The sequence below is a fragment of the Dasypus novemcinctus genome, chromosome 28, assembly GCF_030445035.2.
Source record: "Dasypus novemcinctus isolate mDasNov1 chromosome 28, mDasNov1.1.hap2, whole genome shotgun sequence".
Classification (NCBI taxonomy): Eukaryota; Metazoa; Chordata; class Mammalia; order Cingulata; family Dasypodidae; genus Dasypus; species Dasypus novemcinctus.
Window position 1 is genome coordinate 29,152,021 of NC_080700.1, and position 17,117 is coordinate 29,169,137.

Consider the following 17,117-nt stretch of genomic DNA (forward strand, 5'->3'; position numbering starts at 1 on the left):
ATCATTTCATCAGTAACAGAGATTTAGGAGCAGGCCAAGTTCAGATTGGCAAGCAGGTGGGGAGCCTGTGAAGGAGTAGACACCAGACCCCACAGTGAGTGCCAGGAAGAGCCCAAGGGCCTGCAGTATCAGGCTGGTGGTCAAAGCAGGTCTTCGGTCAAAGACCAACAGGGCAGGGATCTTATGACCTAGATGGAGACACAAATTAGTTCATGACTTGAGACAGCGGCAGAAGCCCAACTGCTAGAAGAAGGACCAAAGTGATGGTGGCACCAAGGAGATAACTGGTGTTCCTCCTCCCCCACTTTGCAACTAAGACTGGTCCTAGAAACCTGCAGATAGAAGATGACTGGCTCCAGCTCTGGGCACAAAGACCAGGTCAATCTTAGCAACTGCAGTGCCATTTTATAGTAGATGAAATCACCCAAATTTGCAGGACCCCAGTTTACAATCATAAAATATGGCCTTCCAAGGAAAACACTTATTTTCCTTTCCCTAAGAGATCCAGTCCAGGCTGAAGTCATTGAATTATTCAGTACCGGTAATAGTTTAGCCAACCACATCACAACAAATGTTGACTCAAAGTCGACTGTGTGTAGTGCCTCTGTCATCAGGCAGATTGTCTGGGTAAGCTTTCCATTTGAGGTTCCCTTAGTCATGACATGTCTTGAAAATCTGCACTAATGATTCTAATCCTTTAGTAGGTCCTCAGAAGTTTTTTCAAATAATCAGATACCCAAGCCCTGGCCCAATCTCCCGGGACTTCAGCCCTGCAGTTTGAAATTCTCATCCAATTTTTGTTGTTCCTGTTGCTTTTTTTTTTTTTACTAGAAGATACCAGGGATTGAACCTAGGACCTCATACATGGAAAGTAGGTGCTCAACCAGTGAGCTACACTGGCTCCCGCATCCAATTGTTTTGAAGTACTACAAAGTTCGAGAGCCAATGGCCCCCTGTGATGGAGTTCCTCTGTAGGAACTGAGATGAAAATGTATTTGTAAGGTATAGGGTGAGGTTCAACATTTGCAAACTTCTGGAGGCAGACCAAAGTGGGGTTTGTCATAGACCTTAATATTAAACAATGGAGTCCAAGCTTCCTATCTCTCTTGTGGCCCATAAACATTTATGCCTTTTCAATACAATTATTCATATATATAAATGGGTTCCTCCAGCATTTCTACTTAGAAAAACCTTCCGCCTGGGGGTAGCAATTTGACTGAAAGAGAAGCTAAGGGAATTTGTCTTGAAAATGAATTTGTTGGACAACCAGCAAGATGGCGGCAGAGTAAGGAACTCCTAAGTCAGCTCATGCTACAGGACAGTTAGCAATCATCGAGAACTCCCTAAAGCACCTGTTCGGGGGCTCCAGACCAGAAGAGCATCCTGCAACATCCTTGAAAGAATGGAAAGTAGAGACTGCCCATCTGTAGAAAAGATTCATAAGGAGAGCACTCCACACCTTAGGAGGCTGGTGCCCATCGTCCACTGGAGGCACAAGCCACCTTGGGAGCTGTTCCGCGGCTGGAACTAGAAGCTTCACTTCCCAAAAACAGGGGAGGAAGAGATGGTTGGGCAACATCTCCAGCTACAGGTGAGTAATTTCGGCAGGCTGAAGTGTAATCCTAAGAACAGCTACAGTTTGAACCTATCCGAGTCAGAAAGAGGTTGGTAGCTGCCATTTTGACTCCATCCCCAGCCTGAGGGGAAGTGGGGTGGACTGAAAAATCACAGTGCTGGTAGAAACTCTTTTTTCCAGCTTAAGCCCCAGCCCCACCTCCAGCAGGGAGGAAGCTGGGGGGATCTGCGCCAGCCTCTCCAGAAAAATGCAGGCCACACTGCAGGGGCCAGCGATCATCCTACTCTGGTGGCACAATCCGCTTCAGGAGCTCTTCTGTGACTGGAATTAGAAGCTCCATTTCCCAAAAACAGGGGATGAAGAGAAACAGTCAGCCACCAATTTCAGCTAGTGATTAGTAAATTCGGCTGGCTAAAGTATAACCAAAGAACAGCTAAAGTTTGAACCTGTCCAAGTCAGAAAGAGGCTGGGACTCCCCCATTTGACTCTGCCCCCAGCATGGGGGGAGGCCAGGCTGACCGAAAATCACAGTGACCATAGGGACCAGTTTCTTTCACCCAGATGGGCCTGCAGCCCTAGCCTAAGCTTCAACCTACCTCTAGCAGGGAGGAGCTGATCACCCACACCAGCCTTTCTAGGTAACTTCATGTACATTTGGCAGGCAGACTGAATAGTCGGAAGGCTACTGGGGCTTCTTGGACCTGCACTGAATAGATGGCTGCCCACACCTGCAGCTCCATCCCACCTTGGGCAGGAGAGAAAGGGGCTTTGAAGCTTCATCAATCTCTCTTGGCAACTACAGTCTAGGTCTGCACAACTTGGATTATTCCATACAGCTGTGTCTCTGTCCATATCCCTGGCAAAGGGGAAAGTTGGGAGAAGCTTCATCGGTCCCTGGGGCTATGAGGGCAGCTTGAGCCTCCACAGCTTACAGCACCAACTACATCTTAGGTTCCTACTGCACAACCAGCAAAGTAGAAAGGGCAAGAAAGCCCTAAACTAAAGAGAGACACCGAACAGAGAATAAATACATCTAGTAAGCCAGGAGCCAAGACACCAACCAAAAATTGCAATTCACAGCAAGAAACAGGAAGGTATGGCCCAGTTAAAGGAACAAGATAGGGACACGGACTTGGCCCAGTGGTTAGGGCATCCGTCTACCACATGGGAGGTCCGTGGTTCAAACCCCAGGCCTCCTGGACCCGTGTGGAGCTGGCCCATGCACAGTGCTAACAGGCGCAAGGAATGCCCTGCCACACAGGGGTGTCCCCCACGTAGGGGAGCCCCACGCGCAAGGAGTGCACCCGTAAGGAGAGCCGCCCAGCGCGAAAGAAAATGCAGCCTGCCCAGGAATGGCGCCGTCCACACCTCCCTTGCCGCTGACAACCAGAAGCGGACAAAGAAACAAGACGCAGCAAATAGACACAGAGAACAGACAACCAGGGGAGGGAGTGGAATTAAATAAATAAATAAATCTTTAAAAAAAAAAAAAAAGGAACAAGATAAGCCTCCAGATGACATAAAGGAGTTGAGACAACTAATCATAGATAGTCAAACAAATCTCCTTAATAAATTCAATGAGATGGCTAAAGAGATATTAAGACATTGGATGAGCACGAAGAAGAATTCGAAGGCATACATAGAGAAATAGCAGAACTTATAGGAACAAAACACAGAATAAATGACATTAAAAATACATTGGAATCACATAATAAAGGATTGGTGAGCTTGTAGAAATGGCCTCTAAAAGTGAACATACAAAAGAACAGATGGAAAAAGAAATGGAAAAAATTGGCACGATCTCAGGAAACTAAATGACAGCAAGAAATGTGCAAACATAAGTGTTATGGGTATCCCAGAGGGAGAATACAAAGGAAAAGGGGAAGAAGGAATATCTGAAGAAATAATGGTAGAAAATTTCCCAACCTTATTTAAGGACATGGATATCTCATGTCCAAGAAACACAATGTACTCCCATCCTAATATATCTGAATAGAACAACCCAAGACACATACTAATCCAAATGTCAAATGCCAAAGACAAAGAGGGAATTCTGAGAGCAGCAAGAGAAAAGCAATGCATAACATATAAAGGATATCCAATAACATCAAGTGCCAATTTTTCATCAGATGCCATGGAGAAAAGGAGACAGTGGTGTGATATATTTAAGATACTGCAAGAGAAAAACTTCTGACCAAAAATTTATATCCAGCAAGACAGTCTTTCTAAAATGAGGGTGCATTTAGAATATTCACAGATAAACAGAAACTGAGAGAATTCATAACCAAGAGACTGACTTTTCAGGAAATACTAAAGTGTGTGCTATAGCCTGAGATGAAAAAACAGGAGATAGAGGCTTGGAAGAGAGTCTAGAAATGAAGATTGTATCAGTAAAAATGACTGAAAATCTCAAAAGAGTGGTAAAAATAAAATATGACAGATAAAACCCAAATATTTAGGAATAAACTTAACCAATGATATAAAGCACTTGTATTCAGAAAACTATAACTCATTGTTAAAAGAAATTTTAAAAGACCTAAATAATTGAAAGAACATTCCATGCTCATGGATTGGAAGACTAAATATCATTAAGGTGTCAATTCTTCTCAAATTGATACACAGATGCAGTGCAATCCTGATAAAAAAATTCCACTAGCATTTTAAAAATAAATGTAAAGCATGAATATCAAGTTTATTTGGAAGAGTAAGCAGTCCCGAATAGCTAAAAACATCTTAAAAAAGAAAAGCAAAGTTGGAGGACTCTCAGTTTTGGATTTTAAATCATATTACCTAGCTACAGTGGTAAAAACAGCATGTTCTGGCATAATGACAGACACATAGACCAATGGAACTTGAACCCTCACGTCTAGGGTGAAGAGATTTTTTCAAACCTTGTCAAATCCACCCAGTTCTGGCAGAACCATTCATTCAACAAATGTTGTGGGAGAACTGGATATCCATAGCCAAAAGAAGGAAAAAGGACCCCTATCTCACATCTTATAAAAAGATTAACTCATAATGACAAAAACCTAAATATAAAAGCAGGAGACATAAAGCTTCCAGAAGAAAATGTAGGAAAATATCTTTAAGACCTTGTGGTAGGTGGTAGATTCTTAAAGGACATAAGAGGAAGATCGAGATGGACTACTGGTATTTAATGTATGTAGAAGTTTTAATTAGCTTTACTATAAAATTGTGGAAATGTATAGAAATACAATTTGTATAACACATTATAGTGAGTAACAGCAGGTTTATAAGTAGGAATGTGGCTGAAAAGGGTAGCCTAGGGATGTAAATGCCAACTGACGGAGAGCTAGAGAATACTCTAAGGACTGACTAACACAGTAAACCCAGAGATGGATGAGAATTGTGGTTGATGGTACAGATGCAAGAGTGTCCTTTGTAAACTAGAACAGATATACATCACTATTGCAGGGTGGTGGGAATGTGGAAAAGCATGGGAAAAATACAACTGGAAAGTCCTATGGACTGTGATTAAATAATGTAATATTTGTACATCTATGCCAAAGATGTACTGTGTTGATAATGCAGGAGAATGGAAAAAGTGTGCCTAATGTACACTATGCACCTGGCAATAATCTGATTATATTATCTCATAATCTGTAACAAATGTGCCACCATGGTGTGGTATATTGATAGAGGGGTATTATATAGGAATTCTGCATGTGTACATGATTACTTTATCAGTTTACAATATTTGTCACAAAAATATATGTAAAACATAATAATAGGGTAGGTTGGGGGAAAATATACCAAATGTACGATAAGGACTAAAATTAGCAGTAAGATTTTGATGATATTTTCATAATTTGAAACAAATGTCTCATAACAATGCAAGGTGTTGGTGGTGGGTTGATGTATGGGTCCCCCATGTGATGTAATTCATGTTTGCTTTGCAAGTTCACAACTTTTACTATACACTTATTGTTTATGTATGTTCATGTTTAAATGACATAAAAATAATAATAATAGGGTGGGTTGGGGGAAAAATATACCAAATGTAAGATTAAAAAAATGAATTTGTTATTATATGTACCCTTTTATTTAGATTGTATGATAAAGTTCTATTTAAGAGACAATGTTTCTGAATAGATTTTTATTCACTCTTTACTTAAGATAGAGAAAATGCCAATCATCCCAAAAGGGACTAGTCTAAGTAGCATGTGACTGGTTGAGGAGAAGGCTGTGAAGGTCTGACCCTGAGGCATCCTTAGCCCTGCCTGTATAACTGGGACTGCCCATCCCAGCCAAACACTTACGTGCCTTAGAAGCTGGATCCACATCTCATTCACAACTCAGGGAGGGCCTTGCCCTTAGTCCTCATTCAATAAATATTTGTTGAATTGTTGGATGAATGAACTCTGGTGAATATATTAATACATGGTGTGCATTATCAAGGTCTACATACAGTTAGAATTAGAGTAGAATCGGGTTATATGTTTGGCAAGCTGACAGGCAGCCCCTGACGCAGGTTTCAGAGTTGAATGGCTAAATGTGGCTTTCCTTCTGGTTAAGACTGTTTGTCCATGGAGGAGATGCCCCTCTTTACCAAGGTCGGCTCTGTTGGCAGCTTGGAAGCATGACACCTGTGCAGTTTCATTTGAGGGGCCAGGGAACCTTGTCCCTTGGAATGATTCTATAATCATTAAATTTCCCACAATACTACATGGAACTGCAGAATAGCAAATCCAAAAAGTACCTAAAATGGTGCCCAGTCCAACTGGATCATTTTACAAATAAGAAAATTGAGAGCTTAATGACTGAACAAAGTTCCCACAATCTTGAGAACTCTCTCCACAGAAACTTAGCTTTCTGCTTTCCAAGATTCTCTCTCTCTGGGCTGAAGCTATTGAAAAGTCTCCTAAGACCCGATGTGGCTCTTGGTGTGGCATCAAGCAAGGACAGCCAATTAGTACAGAGAGGACCCCATAGGAATGAGATGTGGAACAGAAAGGCAGGTTGGGTTGGGGACCACAGCAGAATGTTCTACAACACAAGAAAGGCATTTCGGTCCTGAGAAGCCAGTAGAAAGCTGGGGACATCCAGGACCTGAGGGTGAGGAAGAACCGATGAAAGAAAAAGACACCAAAGGTAAGCGTCACACACTCAAGAGTTTTGCCCAAAGCAAATTCAGACTGTAAGAATTAGGATTTCTCCCATTTATCTCTTCCTAGGATTAACAGCCACACCAGATAGCGTCCTTGGGTAGCCCATGGCTAAACTCATGTCCTTGAGAGCGTTTTAATACATAGACATGTGTGTTTATTTAGGCTTTCACTCAACAGATGTGTATTGTGTTCCTTCTGTATGTCAGCACTATTATAGAAGCAATGGAAAAACAAAGTCTGTGCTCCTAGCAAACCAACACTCTCCTGGGGCTGGGGGAGATGAACAATAAACAAAAAAGGGGTATGTCAAATGGGGATATGTGCTCAGGAGAAAAATAAAGCAGTTTGGGGAGGAGAGGGGACATGGCACTGATAAAGAGCCTTTTGAGCAGAGACATGAAGGAAGTGAGCTATGTGGAAATCAAGGGACAAAGGAAAGAGCAAGTGTGAAGACTCTGAGGCTAGGGCATGCTTGGCTTGTCCAAGCACTTTGAGTGGAGCATCAGAGCAGAGCTGGGCTATGACATGGCTAGCATAGAAGCTTCACTCTGCCTGCTCTGTCAGGGTAGAGTGGGCAGACCAGCTGGGAGGCAATCGCAGGATTGTAAGAGAGAAATGACCTGGTGGTGGCACTTGGAGATGATGGGGAACAGTCAGACTCTGGGTAGAAATTTCAGCTGGAGGCAGCAGGATTTGCTGATGGTTGGGATGTGAGATTTTCATATGAACACCAGGAAAGACAAATCAGAGTCGAGTTTGCAGTCTACCACATTTTATTAGGGACACCAGTATTTGCTGCTGCAAAGGGAGCCAGAATGGAATTAGATTTGGGGTTCTAGGGATGGCAAAGGATTTTTATAGACATGAAAAGGAAGTTAGATTGACTCCTATTGACTGGACAAATCTGTCTGTCTTACAGGGTGCAGTTTAGGGGTTTGGGGTCAAAAGTTATGAATTAGCTATCTGGGCAGGCTGCCTTAGTGGGGATTTCAAATTTCAGAAGATAAGGAGGAACTTAAGAGGGCATGAATTTTAAGGTGGCAGTGAGGTGCCCCCCCCCAGGGTTTCTCTATCCCATTCTATCAACATCTAGAAGGCCAGTGTTGCCATTTACTCAAGATTGTGTAAGGAGCAGTTTGGACTGAAGAGGGTGGTAAAAAATAAGAGTTTGGTGTTAGATCAAGTTTCAGGGGTCTAGTAGGTGATGTTGGGTAGGGAACTTAGAACACAAACCTGGAGTTGAGGGCAAAGAGCAGGAGTAAAGAAAGAAATTTGGGAGCTTATCAATGATACTTAAGTAAAGCCACCCATGGTGGATTGGATGTCCACCTCCCACTTCCCCCTCACCTGGTTGCTTTTATACAAGGAAACAAATTGCACAAGCATTGAGGGCAGCTAGAGAGGGAGAGGAATGGAGAAGAGGTCCCAGGACTGAGGTCAGAAGATGAGGTGGAGCCTTGGAATGAGGGGTCCCTCTGCTGCATCAAATAAGGTGAGGACTGAGAGCTGGCCATTGATTTTAGTGACATGGAGAGCCCCATGCCCTTGACCATTCTTGTTTGGTAGATGGTGGGGGAGAAAGAAGGATTGGCCAAGCATGCAGGAGGGTGGTACCAATGAGCAGATCCGGGACCCATCTCATGTGAAAGCATTTCATCCAGTCTGACCTTGCCAGTGACCAGGACAAAAGCCACACCATATGTGTTCAGAAGAGGATGGAACTAGAGGAATATTTCAAGGAGTTTTGATACATTTCTTCTGTGATTGAAAAGTTAAGTCAAATCAAACCAAAACAAAGCTGAAAAACCTAGGTCATCTTCTCCATGGGAAACACAGGGAGAAAAGACTGGAATATAATAGTGATGGGATTTAGCAAATATATGAGCAAAGGAAGGAAAATAGTGCAAGATCAAAGGGAAAGAACCAAGAACCTCTTCCTAGAGTTTATCTTCCATTCAGCAGGGATTTGAGCTCTGACCACTGAATCCCCAGGACACCAGGGCCTGTTGAGAAGGCTCATTTGTCAATGAATGGCTCCCAGTGGTCCTAAAAGCAGGGGAGGTGCCACTATGACATTTGCTTGGCGCTTATGGAATGCTGAAAGCAGAAGGAGGATGGAATTCAGGATCTGAATCTGTGACTGTTAACATATCGTGAGGATTAATTTTATATGTCAACTTGGCTAGGTTATGGTGTCCAGCTGTTTGGTCAAGCTCTGGCCTAGTTGCCCCTGTGAAGATACTTCATATTTGGGATCAGCATCTACAAGACTTGACTTCAAGAACAGGAGATGACCTCTGATGATGTGATGGGCTTCAAACAATTAATGGGAGATCTTACAAACAAGACACTGAGGGTTCCTGGGATCAGAAGGAATTCGACCTCAAGACTACACCCTCTACTTCTACTTCTTCCTGAGTGTCCAACCTAAAGAATTTGGGCTCGAAACATCAACCTCACTCTTCCCGGAATTTCCAGGCTCTGGCCTCCCTCACAAACTTGAACTTGCCAGCCCCTACAATCACATGAGCCAATTCCTTGCCATAAACCTTTCTTTCTATATATACCGACACACACGTGTGCACATACATATATACACACATACCCTGGTGGTTCTGTCTCTCTGGCAAACACTGACCCATGAGGACAGTTTTTATCTGCATGACATCAGAGAGTGGTTGTTCCAGGTACCAGCTTTGGAGGTGGCTTGTTCCCACTTCAGAAAGAATGCATCATTCAGGGCAAGCTGGTCAATGGTCCCATGGGGCTGGAGCCCATTCAAGCAGCTGTTATGTAGTAAATCCACTACCTTTTTAAGGTCTCTGGAAGCTGTAGTCACATATCTTCCCCCTCATCCCCTGCCCCAGTGTCATCCTCCCACCCCCAAATTCCCAAAATTATAGGATGATGCATTGCAAAGTATGACCGCCCTAAAATCTGGGCTTGCCAATACATGTCTGTAAAGGCTCAGGGACTCTGCAAAATACCACATTATTATAGATTACAGTTTCCTAGATTCCTGAAGAATGAGGTCTGTCGAATAAGAACAGTGTTCAAATCAGGGTAAGCATGTTTTTTCAGACAGGTTTGGTTCTCGCACAGCAGGCATTTGGGATAACAGAAACCCTTTCGGCCTGACCCAATGTAGCAGCAAGGCAAACAATGACAGCTGTTTGCAGTGAGCTCATTCTAAGGTCTAGAGCATCCTGGCGGCACTGAAGAACTCTGCCTGGGAGTTGAGAAAACGTTTGAAGGAGAGTATTTGGTGGGAACATGGACGTGAAACAATGTTGGTCGAGAATGGCTTCTCACTGATTAACCTTTGCAGCCCCTTCCCATCATCACATGTTCACAGTCCACAGATCTCTCTCTATATATCACCTCGAGCATTTCTCCACCAAGCAAGGTAAGCTTCTAGAAATTCCAGAAGAGTTAAAATCCTCCCTAGCACACATCCTCAAAGTAGGGAGCCTTCACTCCCTCATACCAATTCAGAGCTACATAAAAAAAGAAAACGTTTTTTAGTGTAGACAGCTGGAGGAAACCTGAAGGTGAGGCAGTGACAGGCTGTGAAGACACATATGCATGTGGCCATGGACCCTCCTTGTGTGTGCCCGAATTCAGAAGGAGGCCGTGTTCATATCACTGCATCATCTGAGTTCAAACCTCCATCCCTGAGAGCTGCTAGCTGCACAGCATCCGGCATTTGACTTCACTTTTCTGAATCTGCTTTCGCATCTGTGAAGTGATGCTAATAAAGACCGGATGGAACGTTCGAGAATATGAATGTGATAATGCAAGACAGTTCTGAGCACTTGTGCCTGGCATTCAGTGGGCAAGCCAAGCGTCTAGGGCTTTAGAAGGGAGCTGGTGAATGTTGTCAGAACTGGAGCTATTTCCCCAGCGTGGGAGTGCAATTTAAAAACAAATTTTTCTTTTCGAATCCCATCTTTCAGAATGCTTCCCGGTGCATTTTAGGTGACAAACAAGTAGAAAGGCTAAGCTTTTGTGCTGTCGGTGTTTGGTTACAGAACAGGGATGGGTAAAGGCCAAGAGAAACTGGGCCTTAGAAGAGGGACCATTTTGGATATTTGTATCCAGCCATGGGTAGCTGCCATTCCCTGGGATCTCCAACAAAGGGGATCGAGTTCCCTGCCTCCCACCCTACCCCCTCCCTAACAGAGCTCCCATTCATCCCCAGTTCAGGGCGCGTGGGACAGGCACTGAGCTCACCTCAGCACCCACGTGGAAATGCAGGGGACTCACACACCTGCCCTGAAACAGGATGTGCCTATTATCACTACAACCGAGCTTCGCAGAGCTACACACAAGAAAGTTGGCAAGAAACTTTGCAAGTTGGCGTTCACCTGCAGGACCTGCCAAAGCTGTGACTCAGAAAGTTTGGGGCCAAAGTGGTAAGAATGCACTGACTCTAGACCTCTCCCCAAAGATTCAAAGCATTTGGAGATGAGACAGATTAAAATGCCTGCTGCACGCGTCAGCTCTTTTCATTACCCAGCACACAGAGTGAAGTTTCATGACTTGTTTTTCAACCATGGCAAAGATGACCTGATTCTAAACAGGAAAAAGGTCATTGAGATAGAGGGAGGGAATTAAACACACACATACATGGACATGGTGCTTTCCAAAATTCACTACACTTGTGAAATCAATATAAGGCCCTTTGGTTTTCATAGATGCATGCCCTATGGGACCTCAAGGTGTACAAGAGATCAATGACATCTTACAGGTGAGATAAGAAGAGCAAAAGAGTTTTGGGAATGTTCCAGTGAAAATCACAGCAGGTATACAGGGAGTCGGCTGAGTGCATCGTAAGTTAATGACAGTCCAGTGAGGGTTTCAAACTTTGGGCGTCATCCACAACCTCAAAAATAAAATAGATTTTAATTCTCCTGGTTGGCACACAAACATACCATGTTATAAACTTTTTTTCTTTCCCTGTTTTCAAAGTTGATGATGAGACTCAATCAAAAGCTGAGAATCACCATTGCAGGTAATTTAACCTATTTGTAAAATTACCAAGGGTGGCATGTTTTTAAAAGGAATGAACAGACCAAAGCGCTTTGGTAGCGTGCTCAGGGCCACTCCCTTATTGGTTTTCTTCACAGGCACTGTGTCTAGTTGGGCTTCCTTGTGTGTTTGTTATGGGCTTATTATCTCACTTTCTCTAAAATGGAACCTCCTTGGTGACAGAGACTTTGGCTCCAACACCTAGAAAAGTGTGAGCCACAGAGTAAGCCTTGAACCAACATTTGCTGGCTGACTTTTTGATTTCCTCCAAAATCACTCCAAGACTGAGTGTAGAGTACCTCTCATTTCCTGCGGTGAAGTTTGTTTCCCAACACTTAAGAAAACGTCCATGGATACTTTTGGGGGGGGGGGGGCGTTGATCATGTCCCCAACAAAGACATGCTCAAGTCCTACCCCTGCCCCCATCCTGTAGGTGTGAAGACGACCTTTGAAGATGCTACCATTAGGTAAGCCGAGGCCAAACTGACCGAGAGCGGTCCTTAATTCAATATGGCTGACGTCCTCACGGCAGAGGGAATTGGACACGGTGGTGGAAGCCAGAAGAAGCCAGAGAATGAGGCAGGTGGTCATGTGAGGAGGCAGAGGTGCAAGCCTAGGAACCACAAGGATGGCAGCAAGAACCGGAGTGTTCCTGATTCTGGAAAGCATGGTCTATCAAGACCTTGATTTTGGATGTCTAGTCTCCAAAATGGCAAGACAACAAATTCCTGTTGTCGAAGCCAAATACCACTTTGTGGTATTTGTCACTCGGCAGCCCTGGCAAACTACAAACAAGGGGGTGAGATCCATGAGATGGGTATTTTGAATGCCTGTACTCCTTTCCTAGAGCAACAAGAATGTAGTAGGTAGGGAGGAAATTGGAGGAAACTTAAATAATCGCAAGGAGATGGGAGGATAATCCAAGGGGATTACTGAATATATTCTTACATTCGTAATGGTAATAAGAGAAAGACTGAAAAAACTAATCAGAGAAGGCTAAGCCAATACCCATTTTTCTAAAATGGATGAATTAAGGACTGCACATCCATGAACATGCTCAGAGTCCCCTCCCTCCAAGCCTGTTACAGCCCAACTAAGGGCAACCAGCCCATGGATGCACAAAAGATCCACTGGGAAATGAAAGGAAAGTACACTTACAGCTCAAAATTTCTGCCTTAAAATTTTCTATTTGGAAATATTATTCATAATCCACATTATTTCATAGTAAAATAGTGTCCATATATAATTTATAAATAAATAAATTGAGAGGAGTCTGCTCAAAAAAAATTTTTTATTGGAAGGGTGTATATTTGGAAAAATGGGCAGAGTTTTAATTACAGATCCCAAAACTGACTTCTATTAAATGATCTGTTTAAAGAAGTAAATAATACCATAAATACAATGGTAAAGTCTAGATAGGGTTCCAAGAAACTATGTTTATTGCAGTGCATATAGGAAGGAACTTAGAAAATAAAACTAAAAAGAATTTTTCACTTAGAATTTAAAAGGATTCAAAGTTTGGTTTTAAATGAAATAGTTCTAAAGATCATTTGTAAATTTAAAGCTTTGTTTACATTTACCTTAAATTCTGATTTTATCTACTTCTGACACTAGCTTTTTGAAAGCATGATTCATTCCAAGATATCCATCAACAGAATTTGATGAGTGAGGCATTAATGCTTCAGATCATTGTCCATAAAGAAAAAAGATGGTTTCGTTTATTTGTATGGGGGTGTGTGTGTATTAAAGAATAATTTTCCATGTTCTAAAATTGACTGAGGTGAAGACAGCACAACTCTGGGATGAAAATGAGAGCCGTTGAGTGTACACATTGAATGGATTGTACAAAGCATGGGACAGTATAACACAGGGAATCCAATGATGGAAGATGGACTGGGGTTAACAGGACAAATACGAGAATGTTCTCTCATGAACTGTAACAAATGTATAATACTCATACAAGGTGTTAATAATTGGGTGGGTTGAGGGAAAAACACACCAAATGTAAGACATGGGCTATAGTTAGCAGTAATAGTTTGATGATGCTCTTTCATAGTTTGTAACAAATGTTGTATAACAATGCAAGGTGTGGGTGGTGGGTTGATGGATGGGAGTCCTGTAGGATGCTATGCATGTTTGTTTTGTAAGTTCACAACTTTTACTATACATTTTCATTTACAGATGCATGAATGGTATACTTCAATAAATTATTATTAAAATGAAAAAAAAAAGAATAGCTTTCCTTGAAGAAGTTCAAACCCTATTACCACAGTCTTGGTTTCACAAGCAAAGGCAATGGAATTTACATCACGTATTTCTTCTTGGGTTTCATCCGTATACCTGAGCTTCCCCAGGCTTGACCAACAATGTGGAAACTGGTAAAGGGAATGCAAAGAAAAATAAGCATCATCGCCTCTGGTTCAGTCCACAGATGAAAAGTCTCAGACTCCACAGCCCTAGTCGCTCCCTTTTCCCTCCCCTGGGTGGAGTCGGGAAGGCGATACCTGAGGGATTCACTGGAGCATTCAAACGTCATCTTCCTTCGTGTCACTTGGGGTTTTTGCTCTAGATGCCAGGACACCCCACGATGGGAGAGGAGAACAGTAAAGCAACCTGCAGAGCCATCCGTTGCCTCCTTTCCAACATCTCGTAGGCTGGGGACCAGCACCCGTGCTGGGATGCCACCCCCCTTCCGGCAAGTTCCTCTTCCTGAGCATCACAGCCCCTCATGCAGAGACAGCCCCGTGGAAGGCCCTGCCAACTGCTCAGGCGTCTGGATGTGTCCGACTTCCCAGGGCACGTTCGATATTGATGCCTCTGCTACATTTCTAGTCCCCTCTGCCTCGCACAGGGCCTTGAACTTCCCAAATGTTGTTTATTTATTTACTTATTTTGGTGAGGTACCGGGTCCAGGGATTGAACCCCGGTTCCTCGCCTCGTATGTGGGAAGCTGGCACTCAACCACTAGCCACATCGGCTCCCCTGAGTTGGTTTTTCCATTTGTTTTGTTTGTTTGTTTTGTTTTTGTATTTTTCAGGAGGCACCAGGAACCGAACCTGGGACCTCCCATGTGGAAAGCAGGCACCCAACCACTTGAGCCACATCTGCTCCCCTCCAAATGCTAGTTAAATTTAATCAAAACTCTCCTTGATGGGGAACGGGCTTAGCTCAGTGACTGAGGGAACCACGTACAAGGTCCCGGGTTCAATCCCTTGTACCTCCAAAACAATAACTCTCCTTGACATGTGAAATGAGGATCCCCTTTTACCTATGACACTAATCAACAAGGGGAATGTTCAATGCTTACCCCAAGGCTATCACTGAAAATGTTAGAAATAGCTGGACTGTCCAGCTGCCAAGCTCCAGGCCAGCGGGTGCTTCGGAACTGAGCTTGAACAGGGAGCTGGCATTTCTAGGGAACCCGAAGTGTGTGCCTATCAGCTGAGATTTAGGATGGAACTTCCCACTAGAGGAGCTTTCCTCTCCCTACAGAATGAGGTCCCTGTTCAGGGCTACTCAGCTACTGGGTGCTCAAGAAAGGGTCGGTGAATCTCAATGACGTCATCATGGATGAGAGGCTATTTCACTCAATAGACACCTGTGCATAATGCTGTTTACCGGGCAGTGTGCCAGGCTCTAGGACACAGGATGAACCAGACACAACCTTGGAGATGAGGGTGAGAAGACTGATGTGCCCCCCTGAAGCTGCTCACAAAAGCATGGAGGGCACAGAAGCACTTCAGAACAATTGGCAGGGAGCGGGAGGACAACGGAGCAGGACGGGGGAAGCGAGGGAGGCAGGGAGGAAGAAGAGGGGCAAGGATGTTTCCAGTAGAGAGGAGAAGTCCAGCCAGCCCATGGGCCGCTGTGAGGTCTACTGTACCCTGTCCACAACACTACCTTCTAACTTAGTAATACTCTGCAACGACTCTTGTGACGACTAGTTGTGTGTGTCAACTTGGCCAGGTCGTGGTATCCAATTATTTAATGAAGCACTAATCTAGACGTTCCTGTGGAGGGAAAGAGGGTTCCCGAAGAAGAAATCCTGCCTCTGCCTCAAGACAGCAACATCATTTTCTGCAGAATTTCCAGCTTACCCGACCGATGTCAGACTTGCCAGACCTGTCATCACAAAAGCAAATTCCTTAAAATAAATCTCAGTAGATATCCTCTCCATCTCCTACTAATTGTGATGCTCCAGAGAACCTGGAGTATACAGCACCCCAGGCAGAGAATACCACGTATTTGGTGTTGATATTTTACAAACCTCAAATTGTCGACGTGACCTGACTGTGGAATGGGATATTTGAAATCTGTGACGTAGAACCCCAGATGGTGAAAGAGAACACAACCTCATGATTAACTAGCACGGTAGCTGAGCCACAAATGCTGAGCCTCAGTGCTCACGTATTTTTAAATGGCCTCTTCTAGCTCTTTGACATTTTCCCTAAAAATCAAGGTCTCCTTCAGATTTCATTCATAATTTTCAAAGAATCAGTTGGCTGAATTCCACACTACAGCGCAGAGCCCGGATGCCAACCTGGCAATAGAGTTTATGAACCCAGAGCACATAAGACTGAAGCCCTGGAAGAGTTTCTAATGGACGTGGAACTGGGGGCTGGGGAGGGGTGCAAAATTAAATTGCTACTCCCGCCGATGGTATAAAGGGAGTGTTTAATTGAAATTCCAACAATTATGCACTCTCCTGTAGCATTTAATCATCCAGGCGTTTTAAAAGAGTATCATTATAGGCCATCATTTTCCATTAGTTATTCTTTCCCAATGTCCCTGTAATCTGGTAGCACTGCTAGCTCATTTGCTCAGATGACCAAGCCAGGGCAAGGAAAAGCTACATGGTTTGCAGGGCCAAATAGTGAGTGAAATTGGAGTCCAAAAAAAAAAAAAAAAATCACTGTTACATGGTTCCAAATCTGAAATAAGAACCCAGAAGTCTAAAAACTAGTCAGGTTCTTCCTGTCTGCTGGGCTGCAAGTCGCAAATGAGGCTATGAAGGGGTTCACACAAGTGTATGCGTACACACACACTCAAACATACATATACACACGTACACACACATGCACACACCTACCTAGAGGCTAATTCTCCTTTGACGTCAAACTCAGAAACCCGGGTGGTATCTGGGCGGGTAAGACAGGGAACCCCCCACTGAGAAGGCGGAAGTGTATATTCTGTCCCCACCCCCTCTAGTCTAAGTAACCTGTGAAGTTCAAATAGTTGCTAATAATAAGTTGCAGGTGCATAGTGTTGACAACTTCTCCAAGCTTCCCTTAGGTGCTTTCCCACTTTATTATAAAACGATCCTGTGAATTTAGCAAGGCAGGCCTTATGCTCCTCCTTTGTCAGCAAAGAAAATTGTAGAG